Below are 20,109 nucleotides of genomic sequence, written 5' to 3' on the forward strand. Positions count from 1 at the left end.
CAAAACTTGCAGGTCCACTCCGGTTAAAGCAAAGCTATATGTTGTCTGCACAATATTCTGCGGCGACGTGATGCCACTGTTTTTATGTTTCAAAATATGTAAAAGAGGAAGATGCAATAGTTTATTATATTACTTTCTTCCTTATTATCCTCACTCTCAGGAAGGGAAGTTTATTCACCGAAAGTGAACTAGGATATAACCACCTTTTCATAAAAGCAGGCATATACAGTCTATTTTTGACAGACACAACAATGCAGTCATTTAGAGAAGAATGCATGTAATTCATTAAATGCAGGGCCTCCAGCCGTGTCATCCATTCTATTGATATTTTGGGCTCGTACCTCTGGTAATCTTCGGAATGAGACAAGAAATTAACTCACTCGAAGGATGACCAGAAGATACGTTGGGTAAATGCCTGTAGAAGGGTTGACACTGTTGCAGGCCCAAAATGTAATGAATTATGCACTACTCCAAGGAAAGCTGGAAGTGATCGTGATCACATCTGTATCATTTGCAGTGTTGTGTTATTGAAACGTTTATTAATGTAACATGGCACTAAAAATGTAACGATTCGATCCTCGCAACATATACGTTAGCTGCCAGAAGGTACATTTGCCATTTGGTGCTGATACCTAACGTCTTGCCCACATACGTTTCGCTGTGTGGATGTAGGTAATTACAAATCAGTTTTGTGTAGGGTGTTCAAAAGAAAATAAGCGAAACAGCGCTGTGGGTGTAGCTGAAGTCTATATTCAAAGCAATCACCAGGGGCCTGAGCACAACCGTCCCACGGTTTCACGATCCAAACGATTGCCTCTTTTCAGAATTTTTCAGAATTCTTCTGGCTGTGATAGGAGCCAGTTCTCCATTGTGGTGTCCCCCCCGGTCCACTTGTCGTCCGAGTTGAAACGCTTGGCTATGAGATGTTTGTTTAGAAGGGCAACACGCAGAAGTCGCAGGGCGATGTGTCCGGCATGTAGGGCGGAGGCGCAAGCTGCTCCGATTTCAACTTGGCCATTACGCTTTCTGTGGAAGCACAGTGACGTAGAGCAGACTCACTGCTTCCATAAGCAACGCACGCCATTTGCTCTCATTGGACTTGTGTAGGCAACGAATTTTCTCACAGTACACGTCGCTGTTAACAGTGTACGGAGAATTCAACGAGTATCGAACCTTGGACGCCGAAAAGGACGGTAAGTATTATCTTGCCTGTTGAATGCACTGCTTCGAATTGTTTAGTGGTTACTTTGCTAGATGTCTCGATGCTTTGTCCCAAAGTGGCATATGCAAATTTCAAACCGTATGATTGTTCCAGCGTTACCTATGTTTCCATTCAAACACTCCGCATATATACTATTTATGTCGCACCATATCAGTTGCTAGATTGTTGTTAATGTACTCTGAAACGACATGGAAACACTGAATGGTTTCTGATATTGAGTCAGTAATTTCAGGCGGTACACTGTTAAGTCATGTGCGCCAGGTATCTGTTTGGAAAAGACTATTTTTTAATAGCACATAACGGGTTGCCCGATTGGTAGCGCTACTTTGCAAAACAATTCACATTCTTCAGTGATTTTCCACAGCGTAGTTTAGCACTGTTTACAGTTACTTACTGATGGTTGAATATTTAGTGTTAATTATTCGAGGTACTTACTTCACTTAATTCTTTTGCCTGATTGGGACATAGAGCAACCAGGATAACTCACCATTCACCTTTGACAGTTTCCTTCAGTTGCGACGAGGTCTTGCCAACTCTCCTGACTCCCACCATCCTCTGCCATATGCCTCTTGGCCTGCTTCTCTTCCTATTCCCTCGTTCCATTAATGTCTTATTTTCTTTTGCTACGTCTGGCTTCCCCAATGTGTGCCACATACAACTTCTCTCAAGTATCTGTTCTTCTACACGTATCCGGTTTGTTTACGTCCAGAACTCATTATTACTTATATTTTCTGGCCGCCATTCATGATGCTCTGGAGACAGCTACTATTCAAGCTCTGTAACATTGACGTTACATTATTGTCTAGTTTCCATCTTCACTGAAGGGCAGCCTTCATATTTGTATTAACCACTTTATGCCGTTCTCCAAGTCTTCTGCACCTCCGCATTCTTCTGTCACCACACCATCCACCTACAAGAATGGGCTGGCACTCTCCAGCTGCTGCTCCCTCACGAATAATGGCTCCTACATTCTGCAACTTTTACTCATGTTCATCACAAGGCTAGCAATTTCTGCTTCTTTTTCCAGAGTATTTATCTTTAATATGTCAGCCTTTATTTAAATAAGCTAGAAAGTTTTGAAACTGACAACATCCCGATTACAAGGAAGTTATGTCCATGGATAGAAATTTATTAAAAACAGGTTCTTTGGAGCGGAGGGGAGACGGCCAAGAATGACGATAAAAAAATTGTTTGCACAGTAGAGCGTCAGAAAATATTTTCGAGCCACGTAGAAGAAACTTCCTGGCAGATTAAAACTGTGTGCCGGTCCGAGACTCGAACTCACGACCCTTGCCTTTCGCGGGCAAGTACTCTAACATCTTTCTTATGTCGTTTTGTTCGTTATTGTTCGTTCTGTTTCTTAAGGGCGGACGTCCCATGACGCTTGATCAAGTTCATCATTGATCCATTAACTCAGTTTTTTATTACAGAGAGCAGCTCACCCTCTGACCGAACACGCTGAGCGACCAAAGTTTTATATCAGCACACGCAGTGCGAAAATTTCATCCTAGAAACATCCCCCAGAGTGTGGCAAAGCCATGTCTCCGCAATATCCTTTCCTCTAGGAGTGCTAGTTCTACAAGTTCCGCAGGAGAGCTTCTGTGAAGTTTGGAAGGTAGGAGACGAGGTACCTGCCGAAGTACAGCAGTGAGTCGTGCATGGGTAGTGCAGATGGTAGAGAACTTGCCCGCGAAAGGCAAAGGTCCCGAATTCGAGTCTCGGTCCGGCATACAGTTTTAATCTACCAGGAATTTTCACATGAGCGCACACTCCACTGCAGAGTGAAAATTTCATACTGGCATATGCAGCCCACAGTTCAATGAATAAAATGTTGAGAGTATGGTGAACTAGCCAGGTGTGCAAATTAAGTGGCCAAATGCAGACGTCACTTTTGACAAAAGATAAAGCTACAGTGCGCGCTTTATCATCGGAAGTCATTGCGTGACAGACTGTCAATCCTAAGGGCCCGGGTTCGATTCCCGGCTGGGTCGGAAATTTTCTCCGCTCAGGGACTGGGTGTTGTGTTGTCCTAATCATCATCATTTCATCCCCATCGACGCGCAGGTCGCCGAAGTCGAAAGACCTGCACCAGGCGAACGGTCTACCCGACGGGAGGCCCTAGCCACACGACATTTACATTTCCATTGCTTTGAATAGCTGATACGAACTAAAGTAGCGGCTACGAGGTAACATTACTTGTGTCAACAAAATCTGCTATTCCTTTACGGCCAACAGTTCATTTGATCGACGTAGTCCGGCTCCTCGAAGATTCTGCGGGCGCCGCGAGCGACACTTTGAGCTTATCCACCAATGACAAACCAGCAGGCCACCAACCGATGAAGAGCGCCAGGACGGTGTTAAAACGGCGGGCACTTGGGCACCACTCTTCTAATTCAAAATTACTTTGCTAGTTGGTGATGAACGTTACACCGGGCTGCTGGTAGCTAGCTCTACGGGCAAACATTCTGTGTAGGTAGAAGCACACCCTTGTCGGGCCTCTGCTTATAGCTGGCCTCGGCTGCCACAGCTCTCTCGCACAAATTGAGTAAAAATATTTATTTAAAATGCACTTGTGTCAACTTATCATTTGCTTGCCTGTCCAGATTCCTACGGAGACGGATCCATTTGCCACCTTACAGCCAGCTAAGAGTAAGGATGTAACACTTGTCTCCTCAAAAATTAATGGTTACCGACTCGCATCGTAACAGTCAATGTCCACAGTTAAAAATCCTCAAGACGTTTGCATAATTTTGACCCTAAGGCATGAAACTAACCTATGTCTGACATTAAGTGAAAAACAAATTGCAAGCCAAGCAGCTTATCACGTAAGTACTGGAGAACTAATAAACTCCCAAATCACCTGTAAATCACAATAACGAAATGACGCATTACCCCTAACACGGTAATGTGTGTGTAATGATTATGGACACAATAAAGCTTTTCGGGGTTTTTCCACCAGACGGCGACGACTGGGCTGGTAATGGGTCAATGGCGACGCCAAATGTGGCACGTAACAAATAACACTTCTATATCTTAACAATTGTATATTAGGGGCGAGTGCTGTAATTTGAGGATACTGTATCTAGGAAAATGTAATGTTTCCTGGTCGATATTTCGATATAGTGACCGATTTTGCAATTCCGTGAAGGAAAGGAAACTCGAGATCGCCGTTTCGGGCATTTTATGCTGTTTGTGTTGTTGTGATACATGAGGCTATGTTTAGTGCAGCGTTTGTAAGTGTTAAGAATTCCACATATTTAAGTGGTGTATAATATATTAAAGATATTTTGGAGATATTAATAATTCTGCAGTCACAAATATTTATGGTGAGTAAAGTTCTTCATATCATTTTACACTAGCTAAATAAAGTGTTTACCTTAAGACATACTTCGTTAGTCATACGCCATGTTGTACCTTGAAACGGAAGGTCCTTTTGCCATGGAACAGGTGATATTTACAAATAAATTGAGTTTCATTAGAGTCTTAAAAAAATTTTCCGTTCCCGAAAATTTGAAGTGATGGCTAATAGCTTCTATTTCAAAATGATTTTAGCTTGTAATTTATTTGATAATACTGCTCTTCAGTTTTATTTCACTTACTGACTAATGGTATGTACTACAGTAACAATGTAACACATACAGTACATACAGTACCGACAAGCTCTTCTCTATTCGAACCCTTTTAAATTTAAGTAGAATATTTGCTCCTAGTACATGACCAATTTCTACCTCGGAATAGTTTTTCACATTCGGTAAAAACTTATTTTTGCAATTTCAGAAAAAGACTACAGCAAACGTAAGTGAAAGCTTTCGTTTCAAAATGGAGTAAAACATTACGTCATACTCCTTTTACAGGACTGGCTAGAGGCGCAAATTTCAGAAATGTTTCGAGGTTGCACGCTCCCCTACTAACGTTAAGCAGTACAGATATTGTGGTGTCACCGCCAGACACCACACTTGCTAGGTGGTAGCTTTCTACATCTACATCTACATCTACATCTACATTGATACTCCGCAAGCCACCCAACGGTGTGTGGCGGAGGGCACTTTACGTGCCACTGTCATTACCTCCCTTTCCTGTTCCAGTCGCGTATGGTTCGCTGGAAGAACGACTGTCTGAAAGCCTCCGTGCGCGCTCTAATCTCTCTAATTTTACATTCGTGATCTCCTCGGGAGGTATAAGTAGGGGGAAGCAATATATTCGATACCTCATCCAGAAACGCACCCTCTCGAAACCTGGCGAGCAAGCTACACCGCGATGCAGAGCGCCTCTCTTGCAGAGTCTGCCACTTGAGTTTATTAAACATCTCCGTAACGCTATCACGGTTACCAAATAACCCTGTGACGAAACGCGCCGCTCTTCTTTGGATCTTCTCTATCTCCTCCGTCAGACCGATCTGGTAAGGATCCCACACTGATGAGCAATACTCAAGTATAGGTCGAACGAGTGTTTTGTAAGCCACCTCCTTTGTTGATGGACTACATTTTCTAAGCAATCTCCCAATGAATCTCAACCTGGTACCCGCCTTACCAACAATTAATTTTATATGATCATTCCACTTCAAATCGTTCCGCACGCATACTCCCAGATATTTTACAGAAGTAACTGCTACCAGTGTTTGTTGCGCTATCATATAATCATACAATAAAGGATCCTTCTTTCTATGTATTCGCAATACATTACATTTGTCTATGTTAAGGGTCAGTTGCCACTCCCTGCACCAAGTGCCTATCCGCTGCAGATCTTTCTGCATTTCGCTACAATTTTCTAATGCTGCTACTTCTCTGTATACTACAGCATCATCCGCGAAAAGCCGCATGGAACTTCCGACACTATCTACTAAGTCATTTATATATATTGTGAAAAGCAATGGTCCCATAACACTCCCCTGTGGCACACCAGATGTTACTTTAACGTCTGTAGACGTCTCTCCATTGATAACAACATGCTGTGTTCTGTTTGCTAAGAACTCTTCAATCCAGCCATACAGCTGGTCTGATATTCCGTAGGCTCTTACTTTGTTTATCAGGCGACAGTGCGGAACTGTATCGAACGCCTTCCGGAAGTCAAGAAAAATAGCATCTACCTGGGAGCCTGTATCTAATATTTTCTGGGTCTCATGAACAAATAAGGCGAGTTGGGTCTCACACGATCGCTGTTTCCGGAATCCATGTTGATTCCTACATAGTAGATTCTGTGTTTCCAGAAATGACATGGTACGCGAGCAAAAAACATGTTCTAAAATTCTACAAGAGAGCGACGTCAGAGATATAGGTCTATAGTTTTGCGCATCTGCTCGACGACCCTTCTTGAAGACTGGGACTATCTGTGCTCTTTTCCAATCATTTGGAACCCTCCGTTCCTCTAGAGACTTGCGGTACACGGCTGTTAGAAGGGGGGCAAGTTCTTTTGCGTACTCTGTGTAGAATCGAATTGGTATCCCGTCAGGTCCAGTGGACTTTCCTCTATTGAGTGATTCCAGTTGCTTTTCTATTCCTTGGACACTTATTTCGATGTCAGCCATTTTTTCGTTTGTGCGAGGATTTAGAGAAGGAACTGCAGTGCGGTCTTCCTCTGTGAAACAGCTTTGGAAAAAGGTGTTTAGTATTTCAGCTTTACGCGTGTCATCCTCTGTTTCAATGCCATCATCATCCCGTAGTGTCTGGATATGCTGTTTCGAGCCACTTACTGATTTAACGTAAGACCAGAACTTCCTAGGATTTTCTGTCAAGTCGGTACATAGAATTTTACTTTCGAATTCAATGAACGCTTCACGCATAGCCCTCCTTACGCTAACTTTGACATCGTTTAGCTTCTGTTTGTCTGAGAGGTTTTGGCTGCGTTTAAACTTGGAGTGGAGCTCTCTTTGCTTTCGCAGTAGTTTCCTAACTTTGTTGTTGTACCACGGTGGGTTTCTCCCGTCCCTCACAGTTTTACTCGGCACGTACCTGTCTAAAACGCATTTTACAATTGCCTTGAACTTTTTCCATAAACACTCAATCGGCCGCGGTCCATTAGTACATGTCGGACCCGCGTGTCGTCACTGTGTGATCGCAGACCGAGCGCCACCACAAGGCAGGTCTCGAGATACGGACTAGCACTCGCCCCAGTTGTACGGACGACGTAGCTAGCGACTACACTGACGAAGCCTCGCTCATTTGCAGAGCAGATAGTTAGAATAGCCTTCAGCTAAGTCAATGGCTACGACCTAGCAAGGCGCCATTAGTAACATTGCATGTATCTAAAGAGTCTCACTTGTATCGCCACAATCTCCAGATGTACCAAAAGGATGGATTAAAGTTAAGTATTCCCGAAGCTACGTACTTTTCTTAATGGCCTTCATTACGTATCCTGTTTCAGACCTCACGCATCCGGCTTTAGCTTAGCGCGTACCTTTCGGCTTCCTCTCATTGTGTCTAGGCTGTCTTGCCTAGACACAACAGATATAGTGTCAAGTCCGACTTTTGTAGAAACATCTTAATATCAGCTACCACATGCGTATGTGATAATTAAATTCTATTAAAGCAGATTATGCTAGTATCTGTTCTGTGTATATACTACCAATTATAATACCCCAAATATAGAGCCCCTAATGACATCCCTATTGACAGCAAAAGACATAAACATTAATTATCCTAACATTGAAGGTAGCTACTGGCAACAAAATATTAACACTATTGAAATTTGACCAACAGAAATACTAGGGAACTAACAGCATCTATTCCACGGAAAGAACCAAAGTAATGTCTATCAGATGATCAATTAATCTACGGAGCATAAAACTCTAAATAAAGAACTCAAAATATATGCTTCATGAAAATTAAAACCCAGGCGAGATAAAGTGATCAGAGATAACATTTATGCAAGAAAAGGGTTGCAGCCGCATGGAGCTGTAAGTTCGCTGCGACTACAATGATATACCTCAATAGGTATGTTAATTCGCTCTCTTGTAGAGCACGCTTATTGACCGATATTAGATTGTTTCCGACCTATGTGGAATTTTAAAGTTTTCAAGTATCATCTTGACGTATTAGTCAAAATTCTGAAGAAAAGTGATAGAACATTTACCGTTTAGCCAGACAACGGAACAGTTATTATACGCGAGGGAAAAATAACTCGTCTGATACTTAATCACTTACGGGACGTAGTCGCCGTGATCTGTCATCATCACGAACATTGAAGGACACAGCAATACACCAAACGCCGACATAAACTCTACAAATAGACTTGAGTATGAAACATATACAAGCAATCATGAAGAATTTAGAAGCACACCATGTTGTCGGAAGCTGCAGTCAATGTCAGAATTGATTATGCAAATCGTAGCTTCAATTCCTTGATTGACAGACCGGTGTGCTTTCTACTGCAATCGTTAAGTAATTTAGAAGTTCAATAAACTGAGTTATAACTTTAATACTTCGTGTCGTCTACATCATTGAACTTTATTGTGTAACTGTGAAATAAGTATTCTCTTCATAGAAGGCCGAAGCTAAAGGTGATTTAGTGATATTATTTATTTATTTATTTACATCGTTTACGCCCACATTGGAGCACTAAAATCAAACAGAATACAACAGAGTCTACAATGATTAAGTTAAGGTCCTAGCAGTCAGCAATTTCTTCGTTTCCCAAAACTTCTTCATTCGCTGTAATCTGGCTGCTCGTTCTTCTGCAGATATGACATACTTCTTCCGTTCTGATGGTTTGAATGTCAGCCGTGTGTATTTGTTCTTCTGAAGCAGTTTCTCTTCTCTGTGTTGAATTTGATGTGTGGTGATTTTCAGTTCATCCAGATGACTTTGAACTTCTTTAATCCAGACGTTTTTGGTTTTACTGTTCCAGAAGTAGTCAAAAAGTTGCTTCAGGATTCTAGTATTCGGTAGGCGGGATATGTGGCCGAAAAATGCAGTCCTTCTTCTCCGCAATGTACCAATAATGGCCACTTTCTTTATACATTGCTGTATGAATATCTAGAGCTCAGATGGAAACCCAGTTCTAAGCAAAGAAGGAAAAGCAGAAAGGTGGAAGGAGTATATAGAGGGTGCATACATGGGCGATGTACTTGAGTACAATATTATGGAAATGGAAGAGGATGTAGATGAAGATGAAATGGGAGATATGATACTGCGTGAAGAGTTTGACAGAGCACTGAAAGACCTGAGTCGAAACAAGGCCCCGGGAGTAGAGAACATTCCATTAGAACTACTGACGGCCTTGGGAGAGCCAGTCCTGACAAAACTCTACCATCTGGCGAGCAAGATGTATGAGACAGGCGAAATATCCTCAGACTTCAAGAAGAATATAATAATTCCAATCCCAAAGAAAGCAGGTGTTGACAGATGTGAAAATTACCGAACTATCAGTTTAATAAGTCATGGCTGAAAAATCCAAACGCGAATTCTTTACAGACGAATGGAAAAACTAGTAGAAGCCGACCTTGGGGAAGATCAGTTTGGATTCCGTAGAAATACTGGAACACGTGAGGCAATACTGACCCTACGACTTAACTTAGAAAATAGATTAAGGAAAGGCAAACCTACGTTTCTAGCATTTGTAGACTTAGACAGAGCTTTTGACAATGTTGACTGGAATACTCTCTTTCAAATTCTGAAGGTGGCAGGGATAAAATACAGGGAGCGAAAGGCTATTTACAATTTGTATAGGAACTAAATGTCAGTTATAAGAGTTGACGGGCATGAAAGGGAAGCAGTGGTTGGGATGGGAGTGAGACAGGGTTGTAGCCTCTAGCCGATGTTATTCAATCTGTATATTGAGCAAGCAGTGAAGGAAACAAAAGAAAAATTCGGAGTAGGTATTAAAATCCATTGAGAAGAAATAAAAACTTTGAGGTTCGCCGATGACATAGTACTTCTGTCAGAGACAGCAAAGGACTTGGAAGAGCAGTTGAACGAGATGGATAGTGTCTTGAAGGGAGGATGTAAGATGAACATCAACAAAAGCAAAACGAGGATAATGGAATGTAGTCGAATTAAGCCGGGTGATGTTGAGGGTATTAGATTAGGAAATGAGACACTTAAATTAGTAATGGAGTTTTGCTATTTGGGGAGCAAAATAACTGATGATGGTCGAAGTAGAGGGGATATAAAATGTAGACTGGCAATGGGAAGGAAAGCGTTTCTGAAGACGAGAAATTGGTTAACATCGAGTATAGATTTAAGTGTCAGGAAGTCGTTTCTGAAAGTATTAGTATGGAGTGTATCCATGTATGGGAGTGAAACAAGGGCGATAAATAGTTTAAACAAGAAGAGAACTGAAGCTTTCGAAATGTGGTGCTACAGAAGAATGCTGAAAATTATATGGGTAGATCACATAACTAATGAGGAGGTGTTGAATAGGATTGGGGTGAAGAGTAGTTTGTGGCACAACTTGACTAGAAGAAGGGATAGGATGGTAAGACATGTTCTGAGGCATCAAGGGATCACCAATTTAGTATTGGAGGGCAGCGTGGAGGGTAAAAATCGTAGATGGAGACCAAGAGATGAATACACCAAGCAGATTCAGAAGGATGTAGGTTGCAGTAGGTACTGGGAGATGAAGAAGCTAGCGTAGGATAGAGTAGCATGGAGAGCTGCATCAAACCAGTCTCAGGACTGAAGACAACAACAACAACAACAATACATTGCTGAATTGAGCAAAAGCCTCCACTACCCATTAACTTGGTGTTTCTTACTGATAATTGTTCAAAGTATTCTTCTATCAACTCTCTGCAATTTGTCAGTTGTTGCTTGAGTATTTACTCTGAACAGTGTTTAACGACGGAGGAGTAATGTCGAAATTTAGCATTTATTGAGAGAGATCGTTTTTTGTAGGTTGGCCACGTGGTTCTCAGCGCTCGCTGAAGTTTTAGTGTTCTACTATCTATTGATGATTTTTCATTAACATTCCAGGTAATAATCTCAACAAGATACTTAAATTTGTTTCCTACCTTAGTTTTTTGATCATTATGGAGTACGATATGGGATGTGTCAATTGGGAAGCTGGGCATCATTTCTGTTTTCTCAAACGAAATTTGCATTCCGACCTTTGCCACTAAACGTTCTAGTTGTTCTGTCTGAACCTTTGCTTAATCAATATTGTTTGCTAACAGCGCCAAATCATCTGCAAATGCAAGGCAGTTAAGTCGAATCTTTCTTCCAGTCTTAACAGATGGTGGGCATATCTTGATCCATTCACGTGTGATTTTCTCCAGCACACAATTTGACAATAATGGAGACAATGCATCGCCTTGTCGAAGGCCAGTATGAATCTCAAAAGATTCAGAGAATTCATTTCTGAACCTTACTCTAGCTTTTGTATGTCGAAGGGTGACTGCAACGAGATTGACAAGTTTCTGATGTAAACCAAATTCTTTAAGAATTGACAGTAGAGATTCACGATGGATACCATCGTAGGCTTTTTTAAAATCGACAACCGTGATAACTAGTTTCTTGTCCCTGACCGTTTGATGTTTCATTATCCGTTTGAGACTAATAATTTGATCAGGACAGCTTCGTCCTGGGCGAAAGCCTTCGTGATATTCGCCTAGTTCTCCATCAAGCTGTTCATGAATTCTGAAATACAGAACCTTGGAAAAATTTTTATAGGTAATATCCAGCGGGTATATACCCCTATAACTATTTGTATCCAATCTATCTCCTTTTTTGTGTAGTGGATGGATTATTGCAACATTCCATTCCTCTCGTAACTTCTCAGTATTCCAAATGTCAGTAAGATATTTGTGTAAGTTCAGAATAGTTTTTACATTTGCATATTTCCGAAGTTCTGCCACTAGTCGGTTCTCACTTGCATCTCTGTGATTCCGAAGTGAGTTAATCGCTGCTTGTACTTCATCTGGATGTGGTGTTATAACTTTTTTCTAAATACGTTTTGTTTCTTGGATAGGGGTCAATTTCCAAAATATGTTCAGGTTCTGCGCTATTTAGTAACTGTTTCAAATATTTAGCCAATATCATTGAATTGTCATAATTGTTATGTGCCACCTTTCCGTTTGTATCCTTCATCATAAGAGTAGGTGGACTGCATTTCCACTGGTACTGTTTGAATGACTGATAGTAATCTCTTGTCTTGTGACGATTCAAAGCATCCTCTATAGATTTTAGCAATTCCTTATGAAATTGCCTTTTGACCCTTCTAATTTCTTTGGCGGTTGATCGTCTAGCATTTATTAATTCGTACCTAGAGCTTTCAGTTCTCTTTTGTTGGTCATTTAACCAGGCCTTATGTCTGCGTTGAATAGCTACATCGCATTCCTCATTCCATCAAGCATGTTTCTTGCGTTTCCGTACAGGAGCTACTTCTTCAGCCAAGGCTTTTAATAGATTGACAGTTTCTTCTAGATTGTCACTTAAGAGTATTCTTGATCTCTCGTACTATATCTGATTATTAATAATATAACTAGGGTCATTTTCTTGATAGAAGGCCGAAGCTAAAGGTGATTGAGTGACATTAATTACAGTGAACAGTAATTGAACATTTTATTACGACGCTTTCTGTACGTTATTTAGAGAACACATTATCTCTGGATTTATGACGTAGGAGTTGTTGAATAAGCACCGTAGCGACGCATTAACGACGCTATAATACTTCACAAATCAACATCCTCGCAAGACTACAATGTGGCATTGGCTTGAATGGTGGAATTTATACTTCGGGATATCAAATTATCTACGTTTGAACATTCATTTTCCAAACCGGGCATAAAAACTACTATTATCAAGTCTGCGTAAGCTCATAAGCCCGTCGCGAACACGCGAAAGATATTTGGTTTATTGTTTCAGATTAAGGGAGTTTTTGCGGTACCGAGCGGTGCAGCCACTGTGTGTAGCAGTAAAGAAGACATCCTTCGAACACCATTGCGTCAATTATAAGCGAGAGCCACTTATATATTTCGGCGTGCTGCCCCATCGATACGCGGATATCTGTTAAAGGGTGATAGTATCTGTAACTAACCAAACAAAGCGAGGAGTTTGTTTCAACAGTTACAGATCGGAGTTATCGCGATCGACGGACGCGACATGTGTCAACCAGACTTGAACAACCATCCCCATCGAGCCGACACTCACAGACACACACACACACACACACACACACACACACACACATACACACACAAACACGCACACAATCCCTTAGGAACGTACAGTAATAGCCAAGTCATGACCTATAAATTTATATTACAGAGTGGTTTCAAAAGATCCGTCAAGTTTCGCAAGACTCTGTCTCTCACAAGAGTAAAGACATGAACTTGGAGTGGATTAACTTACACATCGAAAGAAAAAGTTTATCATACGACAGTTGTAAGTTGTCGGTTCATGGGGTTGCTAGTAGACGTCTCCCTGCTGAAACTAGCACACTCGTTCACTCGCTCGATTACAGGGATCATGTTCCTGGATATTTAGGATATCTGGCTTTTCATACGATTACTTGAAACATGCCGAAAATTTAAACTTGGTACAGGGAGGAGCACCATGGCACTGGTACCCCAACATAGAAGTATTTCGAAAAATGAGCTACCTCACTTATGGTCTGGTTGTAGGGATCTCACAATGTTCCACTGGCCTGTCTATGCTTCCAAAAGCATTGAGAGAACAGCGACGCCATATAGGAACAACAGTAGTGAATGCAGTATAACTCCAGACGAGCCGACAAACGTTTGAGACGGACTTGACTCTCGTTTGGATTTGCGTGCATCCGGTGGATAGCATAGTGAACAGAAACATAACTGATCGTAGACATTATTGAGAACGGTAATTCAAGGAGTACATGCATATGGAAGGTACAAAGGCAACTGGATATGTAACATGTTCTTTATGGACGCATCTGCGCTGCTTGTTACACCGTGTCAGTGGCCGGCTGGCCGCTGAATTTTGCTTGTCTGGCTGCTTGTAGGCCCCATGGTATGGACACAGATACCCCCTTCGACCACTAGCAGCCTCGTTAAGTAAGCCAGCCTTGCAGTCCTCACTCCAACAGCGTGTACTCTCCTCTCGTATGGCGCTTTTGCTATGGAACCGGGAAAAACCCGGCTTCGTCATCGCAATTGATGCCCATCAAGCTGAGATGCCTGCTCGGTGATGGTGGATGGCGGCTGGTGTACACGGCGTGCGACCCACTGTCCAGAGGCAGGAATCGACACTGCTGCTGGAGAGGGCTGGAATGCACGGATGTGTTATGGTACTAAGTCCGGGGATGGATTTAGGACATAGAGCTGTTGCACTGTCATGGTCTCATATAGCTGATGTCTAGTGGTAGGTCAATGTACCGTCTTCGCCCAGTACAGCCTCATTGTCCTGGAAGAGCTGTGAAACTAAACCCATTACAAAAAAAGTCCAGCTGTGCCCTTCTTGTGCACATATGCCACTACCAGTCACATATCCTAAAACCTTACTGCAAATGTCGGTGTTTAAAACTGCCTTGTCTCTTTCTGAATTAGTTCGAGCGATATCACTGAGCTCGGTAATCCAGCAAGCTAACGTGTTTCACAACACGGTTTTGGCTGTTTGAATTACTACAGTGACAACTTCCCACAATCGCCTACTGACATCGCAGATGCAATACACTGCTCTGGCTCACAACAATATGCCCATATATGGTCGTTACACTACATTACCCCTCTACAGAAAAAACGGCCAGACTCTCGGGTCAACCTTAAAACCAATTTTATGTCACACTACGTGTTGGTACAAAATATACACAGAAATTTTGTAACCAAAACGGCGGGATGCTTGTCCACGTGAATTCGATACTGCATCAAATCTTACTTACTATGCTGCTTATTGCATATTTACTCAAGAGTCCATTTATCACAATTATTTTTGCGCTTCTGGCAATGTAGCCTTCGTGGCTTGCCCCTTTGATTCCTTTTTCCTTAACCCATCTTCATCTTGTCCGCAGTCGCACTACAAGGTTTCACTCCCATTCTCTCTAATGGCTTTGGGATCCAGTCTACTGCAATCTGCACTATTGATGTTTTATACTGATGGTCAGTTCGCTGCCTCAAAAGAATAAAAGCTAAGCACAACAGAGTTTGTGCCTCCGTAGCATTTGGTATTACTGCAGTCAAAATCCCTATAATGCGTTGTTGTACTTCTCTGACTTGCTCTACGTGCTACATTAACTGCTCGGCTGAAATGCGCCCTTCCTGCTCGACAATGAATCGATCAAGCGAATGGATGAGGTCGAGTTCTAGAGTTTGATTTAGGAATGTTACATTTGAAGTTAGGAGTAATTCCAGAAGTACATCTGGCCAATAAATCTGTAGGTGTGAGATGTTCGTTAGCGTGATTCCCATAGCCGTGATTAATAGATGAAACGATGGCCATGTTACGTCGCATATAATTCCATTAATTAAATACCCACTTCCCTTGAGTCCGCTCCATCTGGCTTTCATGTGTATTCCTTCATGTAACAACTCGCAACTATTACCCTGTCATTAAAAGCAGAATAATTCAATGAGGACTACTTGCTAGATATACAATCTGGATTCCGCGATACCCCTCGGACAATCCAGTCCATTGTGCTTAGAGAAGATCAACTGCACTGCTCGTGTGCTCTGGCTGGTCTGTATTACTCTGGTCGGGCGCACTGTGACCTTCTCCCTTCGACAATGTTGGAACTCATCCAGCATCATTATCGCTTATCTGCTACTGTCGTCCTAAATTAATAATATGCCGTTAATCCTCACCTGCCCAAATTTTGTACGAATCCCCCATTTCACTGGGTCTGTCTAAATGGTGTAACACTTAACTACGTTTCTGTCGCTGCTACTGGGAATCGAACTGTACTGTACAGTCCTACTCAGTTATCACTTCTACTGCTACTATGTGTTAGTTGAAGGTTAGATTTTGTGTACTCAGGCGCTACTTCGCTCCGTGCTTTCTTTAACCCAAGCAAGTACTATTCATGCGAAAAAAGTTGTTCACGTTCAGCTGTTCATGGAACACTTGAAGTATAGCTTCCTGCAAGTTTGTCACTACCTGTAGTGAGTCCCATACACTATCCGCTAATGCCTGTAATAGCCTTGTGACCACAGTTCCCTTGTCCAATACTTTTAGACGTGCTCTGGTGTAAACCATTACTCTATCTGTGTAACATCCGTGTGTTGTTAAGCACTTCACTCTCTAAAGTCACTATCCATGTAGCGTGCCAGTCATCTCACAACGTACTTCCCAATGCCAATTTTCGTACTGTTTCCACAGTTTCGGTTAATTCTCTAATATCGCCCTCATCTGCTGTTGCAAACACACGTTCAAAATTTTACCCCCGGTACGCGATCATCCTCTCTTCAACCTTGATTGTCCAGACCTGTCTCATTTGTTCTCATAGTTGCTTGTAGGATCTATGCAGTTCATCACACGCCCCTGATACTTCCTTGAATACCCCCACGCTATTAGAGGAGCACTGTGGGTTCTGCCTAAGAACACTGACTCAACTCCTGTCAGTACTTTTTGGCAGATGTTACGTTACTGAAGGTCTCTACCGACATGTGGCAAGGTAACGTAGGGGGAGGGGGAGGGAAAGAAAGGGGAAAGGAGAAAAAGAGGGAAAGGTCGGTCAATGAGGGTGCCTGCAACCCATTCCCCATTCCTCATTTTGCTCTTTTCCAGTAGGAGTCATTAGATTTCTGTGCTCTGTAGGAAGGAGAACCCGTTACAAATTTCTTATTACTGTAACAATTTATTCCAAAACAATCCAAACGGTGGGATGGCATCACACGGGCATTACTCTGGCATCGCACAAGTGTTAGGGTGCTGTAAATTTCATGAAACGTTGCGGCCCGTGCTATATGAGAAGCCTATCACCCGCTGTGTACGTGATCACGATTGCAACATTGTCTTGGCGTGGCGTACACACGGGGCGATTTTTTCGCAAATGTGAAATCATGGAACGCTCATTTGAACGCCACCACCAGCAATGGAGCAGCGTGTGCCAGCCTCGACACCCAATCCACGTCATGGGGCGTGATAATGGATAATGAGATACGGTCGCTGCTCTGTGCATCTCCCGACCCGTACTTTGCAGTGGTTTAGTGAGGAGGAAAAAAATTATTCTACGGTAATAAAAAGGCGATCGAAACCAAAATTTTCTTTCTCTCCTTTCTAATGTTGCTGAAAAACCTATCAACAGATAGCGATAAATAGCTTACCCAGAGGAAGAACCTTCAAAAGGTAAGCAAGCCATCGCAAGTAATGCTGTTTACGGGCAGTCACAGCTCAAACGAGGATGCTTGTAAATGCATCAACGTGGTGATGGTGTGACATCGTGTTATCTAATTGTGGTATTAGAAAATCCGTTATATAGTGACACTGAAGTAATATTAAGCCTATGTGAGTGGAATCGTCGATGTAGTGTTTCAATTCAGATTGCTGCTTTATTCCACCGAAATACTCTCCCCTCTCAGTGATAACACTATCACCATGGGAGTCTTCCCATGAACAGCTAAACTAATTAATGAGAGACAGTGCACTAATCTACAGGAGAACACTTTCAAGAATCTAGTGCATTCCAGCTGTGCAATTCAATATGTCCTAGGTGATCAGCAAGGGTGGCAGCCATATGTCTATCGATTCCACAAGAGCATGTGAAGCAAATTATTGGAGATGGCCCATGAAACGCCTTGCCCATTAGAAGAAACCATCACTCAGCTCTACGTTTCACATTGCACACCGATGCAAGAAAATGTTGACATAAGACTACGCCCTGTACTCTAAGCGTAAGAGTTTATAAAGCAAAGAACTGTGACAATAAAAGCCGCCTGCCTGCTAAAGTAATTATGTAATCTTCATCATAACTGACTGGACAAAACGCCGCCATGTAGCAACCGTCTTGTCCTTCAGTGATGCTGGAAACCACAGGACAGCGAATGGTTCTCTACTTACAGAATCACTGCGAGGCGAGGACAGAGGAGCATACTACTGAGAATGTTGGGTGCTTTTGGCACCACATCAGTAGAAGCCCTCTGGGTTATGATCCGTAGCCAGAGTGCTACGTGCAGATGTTGCGCATATGGGTCTCCCGAACACGTGACATTACGTTGCAACACATTCACACATAAGACGTGTAACAGAATATGTAACTTCAAATAAATGTTACGAGGCTAAGACAAATGGTGTTCTCAGGGCAACATCGCTGATGAGGTTTCAAGAAGAATGGATCACGTCTAAGGACAAGAGAATCCATAAGGCAGATATCGAAAGGACACACAGCGGACATGATAACAGAATCCGTGGGAGGACGTAAAATCAGGCACAGTCATAGACATTGACAGAGGTTCACATACTGGAAATTACACAAACACAATAACATTAGCCGTAGGCTCATAACGTTAGGAATGTAGCATGTGTAACAGAGAAATAAGATTAATAAAAGAAAAGGAAGCATGTATCTAAACCGCAATTTAAATATGATAATTAAATAATGTAATGGAAGAGGGCAAACATAAGTACATATCTAAGAATTACGCCGTACGGAGAGGCGAGGCCCGATGTTTAAGTTTCGAGGCTCCCCTCCCCTGTGGCACTGGCTAAGGGACTCAGAATCGCGCACAAAAACATACAATATCACATTACACATACAACACGTAGATCTGCGTCTACATATAGCAATACAAATAGTGCAACAGGTATGCCCTACATAAGCACATAAAAGATGTAATAAGTAGTACTATTCTTACACAAAACAGATACACACAGTCACTCATGCTGTATTTCATTTTTTAATGTAATACGAAGCAATTTTGTATGCTACTTCAGGTCGTCCCACATGGAACAGCAGCAGGACGAATCGTAATACACATGTTACATTTTATTTAAGAAAATCTTCAGATCACCTTTTCCTGTCTTTCTATTATTTCCTGCTAAATTACTATCATTCATTATTTTAGCACTCCGATTACTACAACTAAAAAAATTGTCTTTGAAAGGCTCTGTTATTACCCCTATTTTATTGCTCAGAACAAATTTCGTTAGTAATGTGAAACACTGTACTATTACCTGCAAAATTGTATAATGTATGACCTGTTTTTTGTAGTATCAAGGAGCAGGTCTTTAATTATACAATAAATGAAATTAATTTTCTGATTGCAGGAAGACTAATCTTGTTCTGTCACTGCTATCACACCCTAAATAGATTAACTTCGAACATCGGTATGTATTTTCGAAAAATCTATTTTAGTCCAAATACCGGTATTTCCGCAGATTTTGCACGGTGTTGATGGAGTAACCTGCCAGACATTCAGCGAAAGCAGTGAAATCCCACCATCTGAAAAGTAAAGCCGAAGGCAGACGCCCAGGCCAGCAGACGCGCCAGGAGAGCTATCAGTAGCAGCAGTTGGCTCTTACACAGCCATTTGGTTTAGTTTCTGGTGTATATTTTTTCCATTTGTTTCTGCAAAGAAGTGTAATATATGTGTGTAGTTTACTGTCTACACTAGTGTTCATCAAGTTATTGTAAATTTTAGTTTTTGCGTTGAAAGACAATTACTGCTAATAAGTAGAAGATCCACGCAGTGGACACCAAATGAAAAAGCTACTCCTTATGTTTCTGATCTACACTGCCATAAAAATGCGAAATAACTGTTAATCAGAACTCAGGGAGAAGTTGTAGTCTAATTCACAATCGATTTATTGATCTTAAACAAGACAAGACAACAAAATTATTAAAGAATCATCATACAAAAAATATTTATTTAACAAAAGCCTTACTAAAATGGGATCTATGGTGGACAAAGCGATCTGCTGGGGATCGACACACCACACTAACCAGAACACTACTCGCTTTATCTCACTTCATACATGTGAATCTAGGTTATGGTATCAAACTACGCCACCACCAAGCAACTATATTCAGTTGTTGTTGTTGTTGTGGTC

Source organism: Schistocerca serialis, chromosome 2 (assembly GCF_023864345.2).
Source record: "Schistocerca serialis cubense isolate TAMUIC-IGC-003099 chromosome 2, iqSchSeri2.2, whole genome shotgun sequence".
Lineage (NCBI taxonomy): Eukaryota > Metazoa > Arthropoda > Insecta > Orthoptera > Acrididae > Schistocerca > Schistocerca serialis.